Source organism: Myotis davidii, unplaced genomic scaffold, assembly GCF_000327345.1.
Source record: "Myotis davidii unplaced genomic scaffold, ASM32734v1 scaffold392, whole genome shotgun sequence".
NCBI lineage: Eukaryota > Metazoa > Chordata > Mammalia > Chiroptera > Vespertilionidae > Myotis > Myotis davidii.
Window position 1 is genome coordinate 2,857,747 of NW_006284244.1, and position 16,062 is coordinate 2,873,808.

Consider the following 16,062-nt stretch of genomic DNA (forward strand, 5'->3'; position numbering starts at 1 on the left):
GGGATTATGGCTATGAATTTTAAAGCAAAACAACAATCAGCATATCCCTACCTAAAGAAAAGGCCTTGGCCCATACTGCAGAACACTGAAATGAATTAAATGCTTACAGGTTATATGTGTTATTTTTATGATTTTTCCACATGAACTAGTCAACTAATGAACCAGCTATCAGCCCCTAATTTGTTCATAAGTTGGCTTCCAATACATCCTAAAAGTAAAAAACAAACAACAAAAAAATCTTGAAAAAAATCGCACATATTACTCTATTTTGCATTGGAAATAGTTAAACTTACATATTATCCAGTTACACTTAATATGTAAATACTCCCACATACCATACCTGTTGGAACCAAATTATATACATTTTGCATGAGGAGATTTAGTAGCACTAAAGTCATCAATCTATTCTGCAGAAACAAAGGGCTTTTTAAGCAATCAGTTCTGAATCTTGACATTGGTTTAAAGCTATAGATTACATCTTGAGCTCTTAGCATCCTAAAGCTTCATTAATCTCTGTCTCAGACGCTGCAAAGCCTTATTCATTGATTTATTTATAGTGACTATTTATGTTTCACACATTCACTAGGAATCTCACATTAAGAAAAGAGATTTGTGGTATTATTTTTTTTATTTTTTTATTTTTAATCTATGGTAGATGTTCTATTCTAAGCTACACAAATGGTTCTGCACCAGCTATAAAATATTAGATGAAGAAGATTATGAGGTTACCTAATTCAGAATAAAAATTTCCCTCCTAACTTAAATTGATATTCTGAAGCCAAAAAGTATTTTCATATAACACTTTTATTTAATGCCTTCTACGATGTTGTGCATTTTTATTTTTTCAAAAATTTCTGTTTGAGGTTAGTAGTCTGTATCAATGTCACTTTCTAGGTTGTAACATTGTGTTTCATATATTTATGTAAGATGATACCTCTGGGAATAATTAAGTGATGGGAATACTGGATATTTCTTATAAATGCATGTCAATGTATCATTATCTCAAAATAGAATGTTTAAAAAGTTCTCATTGAGCAAAAGTTAATTAGGATATAGTATATACTATGCTTGAAATCCATGATTTGACTATAATTTTTCCTATTTATTTGCTCTGAACCTTAAGCAAGTTGCATTTTTCCCCCCTGAGCATACTTCATCCTAGGTAAAATGGGGATAATTTCTCATAGAGTTATTGTAAAGAATAAATAAGATAACATATATCAAGGATTCAATACAGTAGTAGGTGTTCAAGGAATGGCGTGTATTTATTTAGGTAGGCTGATTTTTTTGGTCAACGTACAGTTAAAATACAAAATTACATATATCTTCAAGACAAATAACAATATTTACTTAAAGTAAACTGCATTTTGCCCCAATCTTGCAATATAAGTGAAAACCAAATGCAAAGGGGACCACAACAGAAGGCCCAAGATTTTATCCAACGACCAAGTGTCCCTTTAATGATTTAGCATCCTCAAATTGCTCAGTGACACGGAATTATGCCAAGCCGTTCGTGCCAAATAAACACTATGGCGAGCCAGAGGAAACAGCCAAGCTCTTTTATGCAATTAGGAATTCTACTGGAAGAGAAAACATAACCTGCAGATAAGGGAACAGCATGACCCCAAGATTTGGGATAACGGATTTCAGTATGCAGTTAGGCATGCACACCTTCGAATCGGTATGGCCACAATGACACACTTTAGTCACATGTACCCCTCTTGACATGTAGGCATCAAACACTAAACTTTTGGGAAGTTCTATAAGGTGACTAAGCAGCATGTAGACATGAAATTCAGAGAGAAGTCAGTGCCCTGCCAAAGACCCCGTCTGAAAGGGATGCTGACTTTAAAACCGAACACTGTGTGCTGGTAGACACGGGCGCTCTTTTTATTATTACTTTTATCAGTAATGGAATTAGAATCCCTGAAAGCATCACTCACCAAATCCCCAAAAGAAAGGCAAATATTTGTGCCAGATTATGTGAGATGACATCTAAAGAATCTCACCCAAAGGATGTGTCATGATTTAAGACCCGCTTCCCCTCAGGTATTGGAAGTCAAGTTTTGACATGCAGCGTCTCTCCGTTTCTCCAACAAGTCACTGTCTTCCACATGCCTTAACCTAAAACAACTAATGACATTCGGTGCTATTTCATCAACTTACACCCAGCAGGAAAGTGCCTTATTTATTTATTTATTTATTTATTTATTTATTTATTTATTTATTTATTTTACCGTATCAGAATGTTATTCTTCTGGAAAAAAGCATTTCCTCTTTAGCAATGCTGTAAAAGTTGAAAAGCAGAATTGCAGAGGAGGTATTAGACACCAGAGGCTAGCTGGAAGCTATGCAGACTTATTTCCATTTCCTATCTCAGATTTTATTTTAGAGTCTTAGATAATTGCCACTTCAATGCTTTCCTATTATTCTTCCAAAGGGGGAAACCAGTTTTAATATAAACCTTGGCTTTCTTAAGCAAACCTGCCTTGGAAGTACTTAAGATAATTCATATAGTCTTTTAAGGCTACGATGACAGCTTTAATCCCTCTTCTGAATAACTATTTGCAAGGAAAGGTACTAGGCAGGTATTTCCATAATGGCTTTTATTCACATTTAAACAAAAGCTGGCTTTACTTAGCTAGAGGAGAAACACCTAGGCAGGCGGGACCTTTGCCCTGGAGCCATGACAAGAAGACAACCTGGTGCAGGAATTTCCTCCCTGAGTTCATGGGGCCTTTGGTGGCCTACAGGCAGTCACCCTGCAAACACCTGTGGGATGGCATTCCATGTATATCCGACCTTAGATTTGTGTTTCTTCTTCCATTCACTTTATTTTTAAAAAATATATTTTTACTGATTTCAGAGAGGGAGAGAGAGATAGAAACATCAACGATGAGAGAGAATCATTGATTGACTGCTTCCTGCATGTCCCCCACTAGGGATTGAGCCTGCAACCCGGCATATTCCCCAACCAGGAATCGAACCATAATCTCCTGGTTCATAGGTTGATGCTCAACCACTGAGCCACCGCAGCCCAGGTTCCATTCACTTTCAATATTACCAAATGCCTATTATATTTCAGAAGCTGTGCACAAACTGCATCATTTCAAACCAAACATGCTATGGGTCTTTGGTATTGCAGAGTGATACATTAAGTAAGTGCTTAATAGACTTCCAATTAAGTCTCCTTTCCATTTTATTTTCCTATTTCTTTGTATAAATTTTATCCAAGTTTCCTTAATGACACAATCTGAAAAATTTTTGAAGCTGAAAAGATGGCTAGGATACTCATAAGTTTGACTGATAGTGAAATATAATTAGTGAAATATTGCCTCCATATAAATTCTTACCCTTTTAACATTGTGTTTATTTTGAAAGTGACTTTTGGAGGAGCTTATTTCTTGTTTGCATTTTAAAGGTAATTGTGTGGAGAAAGTACAATTGAGCCCTCAATATTTATTATTACTATTACCAAAAAAAGGGTAAATCCTAATTTAGTTCACCAACTTCTCTAAGTTTCTCATCTATGATATCACAGTAAACAGAAATAACACTTTAGTGTTTTAAAAGGGAAAACAGATGATGAGAGAAAGTCTTATATTTGCCTTCCCTTCCTCAATGATCTTCCTATTATAGTATATCTCCCACACTAGTGCAGAGGCAGCTTGGCATTAAATAGAATTAGGAAGACACTAATGAATATCCTCACTTCTAAGTATGTGACCTTCTCTGAGTTTTACCGTGTAAAATGGTGATAATATTTTATTATGGTGGAATACCATAAATGACATAGATGCACCCATCGAGTTTAGCACATCTTTTAGTTTATATTCCTTCTATTCTGCCTGACTCACCTATTTCCAAGTTTATATCATTAAGCACTTCCTTTCTAAAAGATGTCTAGAATATCTTTGGCTTTCAAAAATTAGCTTCTTCAGAAATACCTAACACTAATTGCACTTACCATTCACTTTTCTTCTAAGACTGTCACAAGATATAAAAATGGATGCTTATAGATACAATCAAATTCATCTGATTTCAAAGTAATCTTATATAAATAACAGTTTGAGTATGTCATGTTAGTTAAAGAGATAAAATTTTGACAGCTCTAGTTTTAATGTTCAAAACATTAAATTAAACTAGTAGCATTACTCAATAAATGAATATTTGGAGAGTATGTATGAGGATATCATTTTCTCAAATGGATGGGTGACGTGTGAATAGTTGTTTGTTACAACTAACATGCATAGTGAATAAATCATGGCTGATGTCCATGGATACACCCAGATATGATACTGAAACAGAGTTTAGGATATGTTAAGTAGCAAATCACTACTCAGTTCTATCTAATATTTGTAAAGAAAACATAGCATTAGCATAATCACACAAAGCAACTTTTCTAGGGACCTATTATATCTGGCATGGGAAGATAATGGAGAGTCATTCCTGAATGCCAATCAGAGCACAGCACCTGGCATGGACAGTAGTTTCCACTTATCAACAGTTTATCTTATAGTGGTCTTGGTTACTTGCCATCAACCATGGTCCAGAAAACATTAAATGGAAAATTCCAGAAACAAACAATTCATAAGTTTTAAATTGTGCGCTGTTCTGAGTAGCATGATGAAATCTCCTGCCCTTCTGCCTGAGATGTGAATCATCTTTTTGTCCAGTATCAATGCTGTACATACAATACAATATTTTGAGATAGAAAGGGAGAGACCACATCCACATGACTTTTATTACAATAATTGTTATCATTGTTCTGTTTTATTATTAGTTACTAGAGGCCCGGTATACAAAATTTGTGCACTGGGGCGGGGGAGGGTCCCTCAGCCCGGCCTGTGCCCTCTCACAGTCCAGAACCCTCCCTCGGGGGATGTCTGACTGATGGCTTAGGCTCACGAGGAACGGGCCTACACCGGCAGTCAGACATCCTTAGTGCTGCTGTGGAGGTGGGAGAGGCTCCCACCACTGCCACTGCACTCACCAGGTATGAGCCTGGCTCAAGGCTTCTGGCTGAGCAGCACTCGCCCTATGGGAGTGCACTGACCACTAGGAGGCAGCTCCTGCGTTGAGTGTGTGCCCTCTGGTGGTCAGTGTGCATCATAGTGACTGGTCATTCCGCTGTCCAGTCTATTTGCATATTAGCCTTATATTATATAGGATTGTTGTTAAACTCTTACTGTGCTTTACTCCTAAAATTTAAATGTATCACAGGTATGTATGTATGTATCGGAAAATATGTAGTATATAGGGCTCAGTACTAGCAGTTTCAGGTATCCACTGGGGTCTGGCGGAGTATCTCTGGTGGATGAGGGGGAAACTCTATTATGTCTCAATTGTTGTGCAAAGTATCTGCATACTTTTGAAATCAAATATAAACCCAGCCTTTAATAAAGACACTGCTGTATGAATAAAGGGGTGGGGGTGGAGGGGCGCAAAGGTGGTCATTTTAGCTCTGTTCCCTCCAAAAATGATTGATTCTAAAAATATAGTTTTAAAAATGCATAGTCCTTTAAGGCCAAAGAAAATTGGAAAGGAGACAACAGCGATAACATTTTGGAAAATGAAAAGCAGGTGGATATGTAGTCATTGCATCAGTGGACCTGAAAGTTCAGCCGGGGGCAATGCCAAGCAGCAACCTGATTTACATGAAAGAACAACCAAAAAGCTGTTGGGTCTGATGGCATCAGGCACCAAATGCAGGTGGGATTGACAATGGGACAAACTGAAAATGATGAAGAGGTCAGACACTCAAATCTATTTCCCACTGTGACAAAAGACTGATTTATTTCAGACTATACAGATTTCTTCCCTGAACAGAATAAAATTGAAGATTAAGGACTGAGACACCCAAGTGAGTTGAGAGTGGTGATAATTATTCTGAATATGGGGGTATGGAGGAGGTGGAGTTTTATATTTAATGCTGAGACTCTCAGTCCTGACCCACTCAGATCTCATTTTAGAGAACTGGCAGCCAGGACTATACTCTTAGAAAAGAGATTAAGGAAATCAGGGTGTGTTTTTAAAGAAGCTGACCCAGTCTGCTCACAACGCAGTAAATACTATGGTCAGCAAGGCCCATCCCTATGCAGAGAATGATCAGTCGGCTAGTGGACTTGGTCAGTATTCATTGACGTTTCAGGGTTAAATAAAAGTATTTTTAGTCATGGAAGGTCACATTTTTTTTTTAAATCTCTGATGTTCCTTTATTTCAGTGAGTTTATGAGGATTTCACTTTCTTCCCCAAAAGAAAGTAAATGAAGAGAGAGGAAGACCAGAAATCCTACCAACAAGAGATCGAATGCAAGAAAACTGCCAAGGAGACGCTCAGGATAAGGCAGAGGGAAATCCCGAGGATGACAGCTGTGCACAGGCCCAGGGCGATCAGTCCAAATCAAAGTTGACCAGATTGTTTCACCAGAAATTTCTTCTGGAAAATGAAATTATTAGAAAACCTAATGTGTTGGCTGTTTTGAGAGGTGATTCACACAATCTGAGGAATGGGACTGAATCCGTGGTAAATATTTATAAATGTATAAACGTAAAGCAAAGCCAACAACAACAAAATGCACACATCACTAGGGAAAACAAACCAAAAAAAAAAAAAAAAAAAGGTCAGGAAAGGAAATGCAGTCCTAGTATACTACATGGGTCAGCTGTGAACAATGACCCATTGCATGGTCACCATGAACTTGGGTCTTGTTATAATTAGGATCTAACAGAGGTTGGGGTGATGGGCAGTGCTGACCTGTGTGATAAAAAAGGAGGATGAAAGAGAGTGAATGCCTCACCTTCCAGAGTGTGTGGTGAGTGAAGTTCATAGGTAATTCTAAAACCAAAGAATCAAGAAGTAGCAGCAAAAACATGTTATCTGAAGATATAGAGGTCAAGTCTGAAAGAATCAGTCAACAGAATTGGAAGTGCTTGCCTCCAAGGAGCAGGAAAATCATTTGGGCAGGGGAGTAGGGGCAAATGCTATTTTCCGTAAGCCTAAGAAATACTGGCCCTTTAAACCATGTGCAATTACAACTCTGACAAAAATTAAAAGAGTATGAGGAGAATTAAGGAATATTTCTTGATGGTTGGGACTGTCTTGTTTGGGTAACAGTGTCTTATCACACTGAAGAAGGAATGAATAGCCAGTCTAGAACTGTGTCTCAGTGCTGGAGCCACGCCATCTGGGGATTATCAGGCAATCTTGGCTTTGAAGTAGACAAGAAGGCAGATTGTCATTTATCCTAGTTCCATGGGTAACGGATACTGACAGTTGACAAAATTGATAGGCTTTAATATATAGCTTAGAAAAGTCGGTACAATAAATGAAAGTACTAAAACTTGATATCTATCCATCTGATTCTATGAGAAAATCCCATTCTTTTGCAATACTGAAAAATGGAGAACACATGGGTATGTTAGCTGTTAAATACGCACGCAGAGCCTCCAATCTGTTCCATAAAATATTCATGTTTGTTTGAATATGAAAAATATTTCTCCCACATCTTGTAGTAAAACTCACTGCATCTTGCTCGGTTTATAGTTTAGAGCAAATTCTAATTCGATGTAGGAACGTTCTGTATCAACATCTCCAAGAACGTTTGATGAAATGCAGATAACTGGGCACTACTCCAGACCAAGAGAATCATAATCTCTGCCATCTGATAATATGCATTTTTAATAAACTCTTGAGAGATTTTTATAACGTATTTGATATCAAATTTATACTAGGTAACTCCCAAGGCTTTTGTTTGTTTGATAGCTTGTTTTTTTCTTTAATCTAAGAGTTATGACCTCCTTCTGCTCTTAACAATTGCTTCGCCTCCTTTTCAAAATCTTTCCAAACCACTTATATGATACTTGTTCATACACTGTATTTATATATGTTTGTATGTTCTTTTTTCTCCAAAACAAGGTAAGTTCTTAAAGGCTTAGGGCAACACCAAATATGTCCTTGAATTTTTTTCACAACAACCTGGCTCATCAAGTATTCTTCAGTAAATGTTGAAAGAATTAACAAAAATATGGATGGGAATATTGAAGGAAAATTATTATTTTATCATTTTAAATTGCAACAAATTTACACCTGGAAAGCAATTCTCTTGATTGGCTTTAGCTGCCATATTAACTCTAAGGTTTTAAATCATTGTGGCTCTAGATATAAAATATGAATTAATCACATGTCAAGCTTTCAATTCTTTTAAATTCTTATTTACAACCTCCATGTATATCAACTTAAAGTGGTCTGTCTGCCTTTTACCATTCCAGCGGTAATACCAACTGCCTTTTTATTTCTAACAACAAATCATGCCATCTGAAATTCTTTCTTAGATAGCTAGGGATTAACTGAAACAAAAAGATTCATGAGAAATGGAAAAGAGACGATGAGCTTCACATGAAAGAGAGCAACCTGTCCATGGGTTAGAAGTTAGGTGGAAAATAGATTAAACATCTCTTCCCCCTGTTAAGAGTTTAGTCTCTGCAGCAATTATATAATTTCTTTGATGAAATAAAATAATGTCATCTCAAGACTTCCTGCACAAATGTATAAGTACGTTGTGTATTTTAATAAAAATCTAATACTTTGAAAAGTGTTTAAGACTATAGACATACAGTACTTAAAATATTTTCCATCCCATTATACTACCAAAAAAATCACAAGAACTAATTTTTCTCTTAATTCTCTTTCAGGGTAAATAAAAATTTATTTTTAAAAGTTTAGAGCTAAATTGTCACTTGCTGAAATCAGATTAGTGTCATAATATAGCAATGCAGTGCAATTGGTTATGAAGATTTATATATTTTTTTTAATCTTGAGTACATTTTGACATTGATTTTTCCCCCCTATGGGATTAGTGCTTTAATATTGCTCTTGGTATTTTTACTCCAGACATGCCACTTTTTTCTTCCCTTTAGAAAGTAAACTAATAAATTTGATGCCTTGTGTTAGCATTAGTTGGAATTTTTTAAAACCTGAACATAAAAGCAAATTTGGCCTTCAGTTAAGACTTTTCTTTACATGATATTAGCAGTAAAATAACCTGGCAAACACTAGAAGGGATGGAAAAAATATCCTCCCTCCTCCTTTCTTCCCCCAACTTCTATATTCACTGAGCTGCTTTGTTCTCTGTATCCTGCATAATTAATAACTACTTTGGCAATCAGTCATGCATTCCTTAATGGCACCTCAGGCATCAAGTGTCCTTGTAAGCCTCCCCACAGAAACCATACACCCTTATGCAGTGCGCACTGCCTGGGCACTGACTTCACTCTGGACGTGTCATTTACAAAATCACTATTAAGGAAAATGTATATTTGGGGTTATAGACTAGCTACAATACTTAATATCCTCTAATATGATTTCATCTCTTTATAGATTAAATATATAAATACTTTTACTAACAATAATTAAAATTATGCAATACCCAAACAAGTGTCACTGTTTATACATATTAAAAAGAAAGTAAAATTATAAAAATAATAGAACAAATTTGGCAGCAATTTAAAAGAAGATGAGTTTCACTGGATGGTTGTGAGTTAGTCTTCGGTTCATTCATCACCCTACACTCCCCTTTTCAGGCAATAAAGAAAAGACAGAAATATATGGAGTCAGTTGGTTTGGTAGCTATAACATCTTTTGTCCTTAATCTTAACTGATGTAGTCACTAAATGGAAAGTAATAGTAAATAAATTGTTAAAAATATTGTGTTATTACTTCTGATCAGAGAGCGTAGATTAAAACTCTTTAAAAGATAATATTCAATAAAACCATTTTAAAAGAAATCAGTGGTAATTTAATCATCATTCTTCAAAATGTTAACCAGATTGGAGGGAGAAAGAGAAAATCCTCAAATCATATAACCATTTTAAAAAATCTATAATTATAAGTAATATTGTACTCAAGAAGAATAGTTCTATATACAAATAATAAAACTACTAAAATATTCAGAATTAGATATGTGCATTTTATTTCAAAAACAGGCATCATTTTTGAAGTAACTGACAAAAAATATGCAATATTTTGTACATTACGGCTGAGAATTTTTTTAAATAAGACTTTTAATAAGGTGTTTTGATTCTAGAATAAAAATATTATTTTTTCAGCCATTGCAGGTTTCTTAACATTCTTAAATAATGGTGCTTATGCTACAGTACACAGAGTAAAACATACACAACCTATTATAAATTACTCCAAAATTAAACAAGAAATTTTCTTTTCTTTCTAAGAGATCTGCTGGGCTCTCAATGTGTGTGGCCTCCAAACAGAAACAATCTTGCACTGTTTTATTTCAGTTTTGCTTCATTTCTTCCCAAACAATCTCTCACTGCTAATCTACCAGGCCTTTCTTTTTTTCTCTTTTAGCATGAAGAAAAAAAAAATCAAAGACATTATTAACTCCTTATGCACAATCATAAAAGTTTAATATTTATCATTTGACATCAATTATATGGGTTTATTTTTCAGTATTTATTAATGGGGCATGACTGTGGAACATATATATATATAAAATAGAATAAATAATTATTGAAAATAGCATTAAATGCTAAAATGTTTAATTTATGTAGTAATTCTAGCACTATTTTTAAGCTACCAAAAACTAGCTATAATTTCACGTAAACATTCTATGCTAAAGTTTTTTCTAAAATCAAACTTAGCCTATAATATCAACCTAAAATAGTAAAATTGAAGGATACATTTTTTATATCTTATTCTAAGGTATCTGGGAATCAAGGAAATGATAGTGAAATAATAACATTACAGAGGAAAGTATACTATATGTAAAATATGTAAACAATCTTTCAATATTAAATTGGCATCAGTTTTTTCAAAATAATAAATAATCCTATATTTAACTATATGCTCTCATTCATTTGTTGAGGGGGGAAAGTTAGTAAATCATTTTTATGAAGGTGAACATAATTTTTAATGGCAACATTTGTGGCAATAACTGTTTCTGAGAATTTTAACTAATGTACAGTAATTAGAACCATGGATCCTTCAAGGTTGACTCGTACCAAATGTCCATATATGCTTCCAAAGAAAGCTGCAGAGTTAACCTCCTTACTTGTAAAATATAAGAAATATTAAAATCAATTGGTAATAGAGCCTAATATATCAGGACCAAGAGAACATGTGATTCTTCAGTTTTCTAGTTTATGCATCATCACTATTGTGCAACAGTGACAAAGGTAACAGAGTAAATGAGAAGTTAGTGCAGCGCCACTTGTTTTAGACAGCTCTAAGGGAAAACAGCTGAATGTCTATGAGACATTAGTGAGCCGCTGCAATGTGTCTGCCATTGTACTAGGCATTTCATAACAAACCTAAAAGTAGGAAGTTATAGCCCAATAAAGATGTGCAGTTAATATCATTTTTATCATGAGCAAGGTAAGAAAGCACTGTGGCCAGTGGCTCCTAAGGTCCTAGTGGTGGGTTTGCGTTGAGACCATTGCCTCTGGGGATTTGGGTGTGCTAAGTAAGAAGCTCATCGCTGGCACGTAAAAGAAGTATCAGAGATGATGGGTGGAGGGAGGGGGCTTGAAGGGGCACTTGCCCCTGAGCAAATGACACAAGAACTTTTAAGTCTCTTCTCCAGAAGGCAAACTTTCTTCCCTTAGGCTTTCATTCATTGATACACAGATAAGACTGATGGATTGCTGCCCTGCTAGTAATAATGTTGGGGGGAGTGGATGGAGGGAGGAGCATCATTTAGCATTACACAATGATAACTCAAAACACTGTGCAAGGCTTAAGAGCAAAATAACTTTTCAAATTGTTGCTCATCAAATCTGGCTCTTTCTGTGGGCAGTTATTGACTGTAGAATGACTGCAGCTGTGTGGGATAGGTGAGGAATTGGCCAATAAATTGTCAAAATCAATTTAAACTCAAAAGAATGAAAGCTTGCGAAATTGTAAAATCCATATGTCAATAATCCAGAAAGCAATATGGAAAATTAAAAACACCAAGTCACACTTATTAGGCAATGTAGGACCCTACCATCATGTTCTCTGTTTTTCTACGTATAAGGCACATTTATATGAGGTCCCTAAAGCTATTTCTCCACATATCTCCATTTTCTGCAGCCCATCACAGGTCAACTTAGTTGCCATGCCAAACATGTTTCCATAGATACCAAGAGAATGTCAATTTTCATCCCACCAAACTCTATATTTATAATTTATCAAGCTATTTCAATAACTACTTACATATGTACTGAATTTAATTTTAATTACATAATCAGTGCTACATGTTTCACCTAAAGTCTCTCAAATTCAGGCCGTTTCTAGTGTTAGTCACAGCAAATCTCTGGTAATAGGTCAATACCAAGTGGCAGGGCCCTTCTTACTCGAGGATGGGTGTTACCAACCATAGACCCTTCTGGTTCTTTATCTCATCTCACGGCTCATAAATCTGATATTCACTTACAGATAAAAACGGTGTCTCTGTTAGTGAAGCTGGGGTGAGTTGTATGATCAACTTAGCATTCCAGCACTGATACAGAACCTCCATTGTGCCTAGAACTCATCTAGGCTCTATGGCTGGGTTTTTATCTTTAAAATAGAGGCCTGGTGCATGAAATTCATGCACTCAGGGTGGGTCCCTCATTCCAGCCTGCACCCTTTAGCAGTCTGGGAGCCCTCGGGGGATGTCCAACTGATGGCTTAGGCCCACTTCCTCTGGGGAACAGGCTTAAGACGTCAGTCAGACATCCTTAGCATTGCCACAGAGGCAGGAGAGGCTCCCACCACCGCCACTGAGCTCACCAGTTGTGAACCCGGCTTCTGGCTGAGTGGTACTCCCTCCGTGGGAGCATACTGACCACCAGGGGTCAGCTCCTGCATTGAGCATCTGCCCCCTGGTGGTCAGTGTGCATCATAGTGACCAGTTGTTCCTCAGTTCAGTCAATTTGCATATTAGCCTTTTATTATATAGGATAATCTGTATAATGACATTGATCAAGATTCACAATATAATTTAGAGCATATATTTTAGAGATATCTCCTTTAACTTCAATAGTAGACAATAAATGATTCTACTGTTAGTACATGAGTAAATTATCATTTTCAAACTTCAGTTTGGATTTCATTGTTGGTTTCTTGGCTGTATCTTAAATTATACTTAAATTTCTTAATATGTTGTTTAAATAATATTCCACAGGCCTGCCCTAACCGGTTTGGCTCAGTGGAGAGAGCGTCGGCCTGCGGACTGAAGGGTCCCAGGTTCGATTCCGGTCAAGGGCATGTACCTGGGTTGCGGGCACATCCCCAGTGGGGAGTGTGCAGGAGGCAGCTGATCGATGTTTCTCTCACATCGATGTTTCTAACTCTCTATCTCCCTTCCTCTCTGTAAAAAATCAATAAAATATATTTAAAAAAAAAATATTCCACAAGTCTGAGTAAGGGCAATCAAAAAGGAAAATTTCTACTAACATTACAATGTGAATATAATATATAAAGTCAAGCATTAATTCCATATTTTCTGATTTGACTCATGAATTCTCATGAATTGCTACCTGGCTGTATGCATAGTGTTTATATTCAAGAATCTACATGCTAATTCATGTAGCCAACACCATGTTGCGTTCCCAAATTACTTACTAAATAGCTAAAATCATTAAAGATATTAATTATATAGGATTTTATATTTACTTGTTTTATTTTTTCCATCAACATTTATGTCCTCTATGCCCTCTTCCACCTCCACCCACCACCTCCACCCAACACCTCCACCTTAGCATTCACCACACTGTAATTGGTCATACTTAAAAATTATACTAGATGACATCATCATATTTATATAAGTACTTCTGATTTAACCTCAGCTGCCAGACCTGATCCCGCAAGGATTCCTGTGGGATCAGGTCTGAACCGGCTGTGGGACATCCCCCAAGGCAGTGGTTCTCAACCTTGGATGCACATTAGAATCACCTGGGAATCTTTTTAAAATCCTGATTTCTGGGCCTGGAGGATGAGGCCCAGAAATCAGGATTTTAAAAAGATTCCCAGGTGATTCTAATGTGCATCCAAGGTTGAGAACCACTGCCTTAATGGGAGAAAAATAGTAAAATATCACATAAGAGATGGACTTTTAGGTAATTTCAGAAATAATTTTATTAAAATGATATTAATGTCAGATAGTGCTGGCTTTCTAACTTTGCAATGTATTCATTTCAAAAAACATATATGAATTTAAAAATTAGAGCCATCAGAAATTTCACATCTTTAAGGTAAGAGTAGCATTTAGCAAAATGCAAAAGGTTATCTATCTATATATATAAAACCCTAAGCAACTGGTCGACTGTTCAACCAGTCAACCGTTTGACCAGTCGCTATAACGCACACTGACCACCACGGGGCAGCCGCTCAAAGCAGGAGCTGCCCCCTGGTGGTCAGTGCGCTCAGCGGAAGCGCCGCTCAGCTGACTGATGGGGACCAGAAGCCGGACTCACTGGCTGGATGCTAATTCATGTAGCCAACACCATTGTTGCGTTCCAAATTACTTACTAAATAGCTAAAATCATTAAAGATATTAATTATATAGGATTTTATATTTACTTGTTTTATTTTTTCCATCAACATTTATGTCCTCTATGCCCTCTTCCACCTCCACCCACCACCTCCACCCAACACCTCCACCTTAGCATTCACCACACTGTAATTGGTCATACTTAAAAATTATACTAGATGACATCATCATATTTATATAAGTACTTCTGATTTACTATTATAAGAATGGGATAAAAATATCAAAGAATTTTCAATATTTCTGTTTCAGTGCAATAAGCAGATACAAATGTTTGAAATAATACATGAAATAAGGGTGAAAGAAATCATGATACAACTAAAAATACAGTAATTATAATCAGAAAAAATATATTTCTTAAATTACAATGAGAATTTGAAAATCTTTTTTGGTAGGGAGGTGGCACAAAAGCCATAAATATTATTTAATCAGAATAAATATTAAGATAAGTAGAAAAATTGAGCTAAACACTTTTTCAAAATCTATTTTACTAACACATTTTTTTAAATTAATATTTATTGTTTATCTTATTAAGAGATAAAATGATAAAAGTATGTTATGAACATATTTGTAAACAATACAACTAAAAAATAAATTTTGGTGGGTGCAGAAAAGGATATGACCCCTTAATGCAGTGGTTCTCAACCTTGGATGCACATTAGAATCACTGTTCAACCAGTCAACCGTTTGACCAGTCGCTATAACGCACACTGACCACCACGGGGCAGCCGCTCAAAGCAGGAGCTGCCCCCTGGTGGTCAGTGCGCTCAGCGGAAGCGCCGCTCAGCTGACTGATGGGGACCAGAAGCCGGACTCACTGGCTGGCGAGCTCAGCTGTGGTGGCAGCCAGCGGTGGTAGCAGGCACAATGGGGCCAGGATGAACGGAGGAGCGGTGTGGTACCTGGCCCAGGCTCGGGCTCCTCCCTGTCTGCCTGCCACTTCACAAACTACTACATCCCTTGGGGGATGTTGGACTGCCAGTGTGAGGATCAGGCTGAAACCAGCAGTCCAACATCCCCAGAGGGGTCCTGGATTGCGAGAGGGCGCAGGCCAGGCTGAGGGATCCCATCAGTGCATGAATCCATGCACCGGCCTCTAGTAATATAAAAAAAGTGTAATATGCTAATTAGACCAGACGTCCTTCTGGACAACCTTCTGGCCTGCCAGAGGGAAGCCCAAGTCCCGAGTCCTAGAGGGAAGCCAGTGCTGGCAGCTGGGGGAAGCAAGGCCGACTCTTGCACAAATTTGGTGCATCAGGCCTCTAGTCATATAATAAAGGGTCACAAAAATGCTAGAAAACTAAAATTATATTTTATTATTTAATATGACCATATTTAAAATTAACTCAGGAAGAATTTCTATAATCCAAATTTTGATGGTGATGCCTAAGTGATAAGGATAATAAATACACTAAATTTCTCATTTTGTTCAAGAGAAAATTCTATCTATCCTACTACTTTCTCATCACCACTGAAATACCAAACAGTGAATTAGGTGGTAATGGGTTTGTTACAATTGTCTAAGTGCTGTACA

The 16,062-nt window shown here is 36.6% G+C and overlaps 1 protein-coding gene across 1 annotated transcript in view; it reads right to left on the reverse strand.

The window, feature by feature from the left end:
- The window catches only part of PDGFC (platelet derived growth factor C), a 182,357-nt gene that overhangs the window by 37,945 nt on the left and 128,350 nt on the right, over nucleotides 1–16,062 (reverse strand). The window lies entirely within an intron of this gene.